The sequence below is a fragment of the Montipora foliosa genome, chromosome 2 (genome assembly GCF_036669935.1).
Source record: "Montipora foliosa isolate CH-2021 chromosome 2, ASM3666993v2, whole genome shotgun sequence".
Lineage (NCBI taxonomy): Eukaryota > Metazoa > Cnidaria > Anthozoa > Scleractinia > Acroporidae > Montipora > Montipora foliosa.
Window position 1 is genome coordinate 8146472 of NC_090870.1, and position 7024 is coordinate 8153495.

Genomic DNA, 7024 nt, shown 5'->3' on the forward strand with positions numbered 1-7024 from the left:
TACTTAAGATACTTTGCCATCTTGACTTTAACTCTTTCCGCTTACCGCGTACCGCGTAGCCAGCTTGTAAAGATACTTCGCCATCTTGACTTCAATTCTTTCCGCGTACCCCGTACCGCGTCGCCAGCTTGTAAAGATACTTCGCCATCTTGACTTTAATTATTTCCGCGAACCGCGTACCGCGTAGCCAGCTTGTAAAGATACTTCGCCATCTTGACTTTAATTCTTTCCGCGTACCGCGTACCGCGCAGCCAGCTTGTAAAGATACTTCGCCATCTTGACTTTGTTTCTTTCCGCGTACCGCGTAGCCAGCTTCTTAAGATACTCGATGTGGCGGGGTATTCTGCAGTTACTCCCTCTTGTGGCCGAGAGTTGGACGTCCAGGCATCAGCTGATGAGTTAATAAACCGAAATGTTTCACCGTGGTTACCAGTACGATGTTATAGTTGCTCTACTGGAAAAAAAGGGCCACAAGATGCACCTGAGAACACTGAAAAGAAGACTAAGTGACCTTGGACTTAGCAGAAAAGGGCATGATGTCATCGAATCTGAAATTGAGTTACTTATCAGAAGAGAAGGCGAGGGTGCAGGAAGACTTGATAGCTACAGAAATATCTGGCACGCCTTACGCTTAAGACATCATGTCCATGTTCCTCGTTCTCTGGTTGCTCGTTTGTTGAAAAAGATTGACCCTGATGGTGTGGAAGATAGAAGAGCAAGACGTTTAAGGAGACGACAATACTTATCTCCAGGACCCAATTTTTGCTGGCACGTAGACGGTATGTTATGACTGAAAGTTGATGACATTTTGGCTGACCTTTTGAGTTGTTTATATTCAGCTTCCTTGATATCGAAATACTTTAAATTCGACATAGTTCTTGTAATAAAATATATTCATATAAAATAATAAAATAAATGGTCACTAGTGTTTGCTGTAATTTATATAGGTTGGAAAATGCATGTATATTTGTGACAGCCTGGTTAACTTGATCCATTTATTCTCAGGCTTTGACAAGCTGAAGACATATGGGATTCCCATACATGGATGTATTTGTGGTTATAGCCGAAAAATCCTCTGGCTTGAAGTAGTGAAGTCCAATAATGATCCAACTTCAAGTGTCCCTGCAAAGCTTTATTTAGACACTGTCCAAAGTTTAAAAGGTTGTCCAAAGATTGTAAGATCAGACTGTGGGACAGAAAACGTGACATTAGCAGCAATGCAATGCAGCCTTAGAGCCCTTCATACGGATGAGTTTGCAGCAGAGAAAGCCCATAGGTTTGGAACTTCACCAGCCAATCAACGCATCGAAAGGTTGGTGGTCTTTTCTACAACGCAACCGCTCAAGCTGGTGGATTTCCTTTTTCAAGGATATGTCAGAATCTGGGGTACTCAATTTGGGTGATACCTTTCACATGGAGTGTTTGTGGTTTTGCTTCATGAAAGTGATTCAAGCTGATCTTGATAAAGTTAAAGATCATTGGAATAGCCATTACATCAGGAAATCGAGGCATGACACTGTCCCTGGAGTTCCAGACATATTGTTCTATTTGCCTGAGTACTCAGGAAGCAGGAACTGTCTCCAGCATGTTACACAGGCCCAAATAGATGAACTGGAGGAGCATTGTCATTTTCCGCATGAGGTGGACATATACACAGAATATTTTGAGACAGTATTTGAGAGCGAGAATAAGCAACATCCCAACAATGAAAAATAAGCATTTGATTTGTTTCAGTTTTTTATTCAACTGCAAGAACTTTGATTTGAAAATAACCTGGCAATTAAGAAGTTTGCTTTCTGGTTATAGTTCTATGGCAAAGTCATGAAAATTTTGAGGAAAAACTTTCTAACACAGAGAACAAAGAATTTAGTGCTAATTACATGAATTACCCAAAATGGTATTATGGTTCATGGATTTGGTGCATGTAACATCGTTTAAAAGGTTTCTTTCAAGTTAAATATACTTAATATTTTTGTGCTCAATTCTGGTATTGTAACTAAGTTGTCAACACGGTGTACAGACAACAATTTATTAAAAAACTTAAGCACTTGTCATCGACAAAAGCACTTCTCATAGTAAAATACACCTATAAAATGTGCTGGTGATGAAATGTTAAAACACATGCATATATTCCAAGATTTAAACATTGAAAACATTTTTAAAGTTACTTGCTCCCGTGCTAAAGCAAAGACAAAGATATTGTCTCTTAAATCTGAACTTCTGTATCAGTCTAAACTCACACTGTGCCAAGAAAACAAAGACACATCTATTTCAAACTTTTCCAAAGCCCAAGCTATCTTTGATGGCACTGATCATAAGGTTGTTAAACTGCTCAGTTTCTGAGATACCCCTTGGTAGATATAGCTGCAAAGGTTTACGGTCGTTTCGCCTACGGGTCGTTTCGCCTACTGTCTGTTCGCCTACGTCTAGAGTCCATTCGCCTACGTCCAATATGTCAGTTCGCCTACGTCTTAAACTCCACACTATGACTATCATTTTGTAAAACTGTTGACCACCTTGAAACAACATACAAATGAACGTAAATAAAAACGAAAGATTTGACTAACCGGTCGTGTGGATAGACCACGCGTGCCACTCGTGTTGGCGAAATCTCAACCGCTACACTCCGCAAATTTAACAGACTAACTAAGGCTTAGGTTCGGGCGCAAAGTCTATTAATCACACATTGGCCCTTCCTTTGCCGTGGACCGGAATGCTTCGAAAAAAGATTGATAATAAGTAAGTTCTATTTGTATTTTCTTTCCTTCCCTTCGCCATTTTGTTCGGATCATTCTCCCGCTGGTTTGTGAACTCGCCCCAGGCTTCACGATATCTCTGTCAACATCGTTCGGTCAACTTTTTTTAATTCTAAGTGACATACGCTGCTAATCTATAATTGTAGTCCTAGTCCGGGTTCATTTCGCGACATTTTAGAGTAAATTCGTTAATCAGTCACTTTTACGTATAAACTTATTTATTGCTTACATATATTAAGTTTTACCTATTACATGCGGGGACGTTTGGGTTGTCCGCGTGACTCCCGCCCCTTAAAACAGATCATTCGCGATTAATAGACAATATTCGTATTCTCGGTATTGGACTCGAACTAGCTTGCAATGGAGCCTAATGCGGGGGAATATATCAGAAAGTATTTGCATTCGAAAAGATTACCCCAGATTAGCCCCCAAATTAGCCTCCAAGCTAGTTCCAGTCCAATACCGAGAATACGAATATTGTCTATTCTAATAAACTCAATGTATGGTTTTACTGGCTACGAGCAGGTCCATTCAGATGGGAGCAGCAGCTGAGAAGTTTTTTTCATCTAGCTACGCTTGCGTATCTGACGTGAAAGCGCACGAACTAAAAAACCAACACTAATTCATAATACTGAGATACAAACATTGAACCGCCCAGTAAAGTGAGAACGAGCTAATTTCTTACGAACCTTATCCTTTATTGATATGTTAATGAAAAGTCTCACTTTCTTTCGTATAGGCCGCTAAAGGACCCCGCTCAAGACACAAGTCTATAGAAATAATGCCTTAGCTAACCGTCAGATATAATTTTTTGCATCTATGTTTGCGGATCGCGTGGAAGCGATTCATGATCGAACAAAAGAACACCTGACCAACGATCGATACAAACATTGAACCGCCCAGTAGAGTGGGAACGAGCTAATTTGTTACGTATCCTTTATTGATATGTTAATGAAAAGTCTCACTTTATTTGGTATAGGCCGCTAAAGGACCCCGCTCAAGACACAAGTCTACAGAAATAACGCCTTAGCTAACCGTCAGATATAATTTTTTGCATCTATGTTTGCGGATCGCGTGGAAGCGATATTAAGTTCATGATCGCAACATCGATACAAACATTGAACCGCCCAGTAGAGTGGGAACGAGCTAATTTGTTACGTATCCTTTATTGATAAGTTAATGAAAAGTCTCACTTTCTTTGGTATAGGCCGCTCAAGGACCCCGCTCAAGACACAAGTTTACAGAAATAACGCCTTAGCTAGCCGTCACAGTTTTTTTCTGTGAGGTTCGACAAGGACTTTTAAACAATTCAGTTTTAAAGCTTACATATGAATCGTAGGCGAACTGACATCTTGGACGTAGGCGAACCGACATTATACGTAGGCGAACAGACAGTAGGCGAAACGACCCGTAGGCGAAACGACCGGTTACCCACGTACCGCTGCAAAGAACATGTTGAGGCAAAGGGCCTTCTCTTTTCCAATTCTTCAACATCAAAAAACTGGACTTTAATCATTCTTGAAAATCCATTAGGTGGAATTTGTTGTTATCCTTTGGTTTGAAGCGAGAACATCTCTCTCCCCCTTTCTCTTTCGAAACTCGTCGACGGTCAACGCTGAACGCGAAGCCGGCTTTGGCTTTGGCTCTGCTGATGCCTGGACGTCCAACTCTCGGCCACAAGAGTAGCAAAACTTGGCAGCGCTAGATAGAACTTCTGCACTACAGCTGCTACAAAACATGTTTGAAAGCCCGAGGACATCTCTCTCTCGCGCGCTTTTCATCTCATAGCCGCCATGTTTGGCATATGTGTGATTTATCATGGTGCCAGTCCTTCCCGAGTCATGCGCGCGCAGAAGTTTTTACTTTTTGTTTGCAGCAACTATTATTCATTTCCAGCAGCTTTTAATAATTTGCAGCAACTAGGTTTTATTTATTTATTTGAAGCAACTTTAAATTATTTGCAGCAACTCTACTTTTTATGTATTTGCAGCAACTATCGTTTTTATTTATTTGCAGCTAGTTTTGTTAATTTTCAACAACTATTTTAATTCGCATTGCATTTCTTTTTACTCGTGGATATATCCACGAGTTTTGGTGAGGTTCTTTATGCAAATGTTTCACTCCTGCGTAACCGGAAGTTCGATCTAATAAGCCAATCAGGATGGATAATCACTACACAGCTTAGAAAGCTGTGACTTCCTGTTCGCGAGGTTGTGCGCCGCCATTGCTGTATGTCGCTTTTATACTTAAGTGTTTGAGCACCTTCCCCTGCATTTAGAAGCAAGAAACGGAAGAACTAAAGAATGGCTTTCTTCGAAGGTGAAGCAAAGTATTCTGAACAAGTACAGATTGGTGCAATTAATTGTGCAACGCCTTTCACTGACCAACGCGAAGAATTTAATACATGTAGAAATAGAATCGACAGACACATGGTGAGAAGACAGTGCTTGTTCATTCCCTAAGCTCACGGGGGATAAAGAAATTCCATGTGGAAGGTGACTGCCATTTGGAGAGTAATATCGAAGCTATCAAAGTATACCACTGTTTATCAAAGCTATCAGGAAGTTTTGCAAGCTATGAGTCATCAAAGCCACATGAATACAACTTGAACAACATCCGAGACATGAAAAACAGTGAGGCAACCAAGCAATCCATGCTTCCAGACACTAGTACTTGTGTGGTGGACCACAATGAAGGACAGTCGAAAGACTCGGTCACTGATTATGTCAAGAAAACTGATGAGAAATCCGTACCAATCTCCTGCGATAGAGCAAGGGCTGAGATGCTCCCCGGGACAGAGAACCTTCCAGGATTAATTCCTTACAAGAAAACGTCGAGCTTGTTTCAGAAAGACAAGGTAATTAGAAAGTGTATGGTGCATTATTTAAATAAGGACGTACCGACCTCGTCTGAGTTGAGAAAGTGTTTATCTCTTGCTTTTGGAAAATATTATATCTCTATACCTAGACCGCAACTCAGACGTAACAATCTTCGAGAGTAGGATATTCTAATCGTCATTTTAATCTTATCATCCGCAGGACTGCTTAACACAAAAAAGACTTGTCGTTTCTATTGTGTTTTCAAGATCAATCTGCTAATAGGCATTCGACAAAATTGAAGCAACAAAATGAGAATTATTGTCTATCAAGAGAAGAGCTATTGATATCAGGAGACATTGAATCGAACCCAGGCCCTGTTGCTCATGGAACGAGTACACATACAGCACATACAAATATTGAGAAATCCTTCTATAGCACTGTTGCAGTGTCGATTAGCTCAAAAAGGATTGAAGACACTAGAAAGTACCTCAGATGGTTCATGCTTCTTTTCTTCTGTTGCCACCAGTTATACAATGATCCTTCCTATCACATGAATGTGCATGCTGCTGGAGTTGAATCCATCATTTGGTGTCCCCAAATTAGTTAGGGATTTCTTTTCCCTGGCTAGATGGCTTTTGACACTCTTATGAAAGTTTCTACTACTACTACAACCGTCAAAAATTAATTGGACCCATTACAGAGCAATTGTGCGTTTGTTGTCACAGCAACATACATGGTGTGATGCACTTATTGTGCAAGCAGTTTGCAATGTATTATATGTTACTATATGTATAAATGAATCCATTGAGGGGTCGGCACCAGTAACTGTTATCAGTTCTATAAGCGGACAACAGGGAACTACTGTGAACATTGGACATCTAGTTGGAAGACACTATGTTTCGCACTTCAGTTAGATTATTATAATGACAGAATTTCAGGTTATGAAATCAGCGGTGTTACCAATGTCAACAATTATTCAGAGCCTGGTAATAATTAATTAATTAACGATGGCCAAAAATGATGTGACTGTCAGTAATAATTTCTACAAAGCAGTGGCGAAAAAAAAGCTTATATGAGAGAATCTGTCAAGCAGAAGAGACAAAATCACTTGAAGAGTTCAGGGAAAAGAAAAACAGTAACGACAGTGGCACTTTGATTTTATTTGTTGCCACTTTTTGAAATTTGTAGCGATATCTTTAGTTTGCAGCATGTCCCTTGTGGGCCACCGTACAAAGATGATGAGTCATTTGAAAGACTTGGGCATTACCTTATCTTTATGACCGATACTGGTTCAATACAACGGGAAATACGGCGACGGATCACAAATGAATCGAAGATGGCGAGTCAAAAGTGTGGCGATGAATTGCAGAACTTGCAAAGAGCAGAGGATAGTTTGGCCTTCCTAGCGTTGTTTTTCCTTATTTAAGAGACTTCAACTCACAATGGAGT

The 7024-nt window shown here is 40.3% G+C and overlaps 1 pseudogene; it reads left to right on the forward strand.

Moving 5' to 3' along the window:
- The first annotated feature begins 412 nt into the window (after positions 1-412).
- Positions 413-1776, forward strand: LOC137991134 (uncharacterized; annotated as a pseudogene).
- Positions 1777-7024: the final 5248 nt, after the last annotated feature.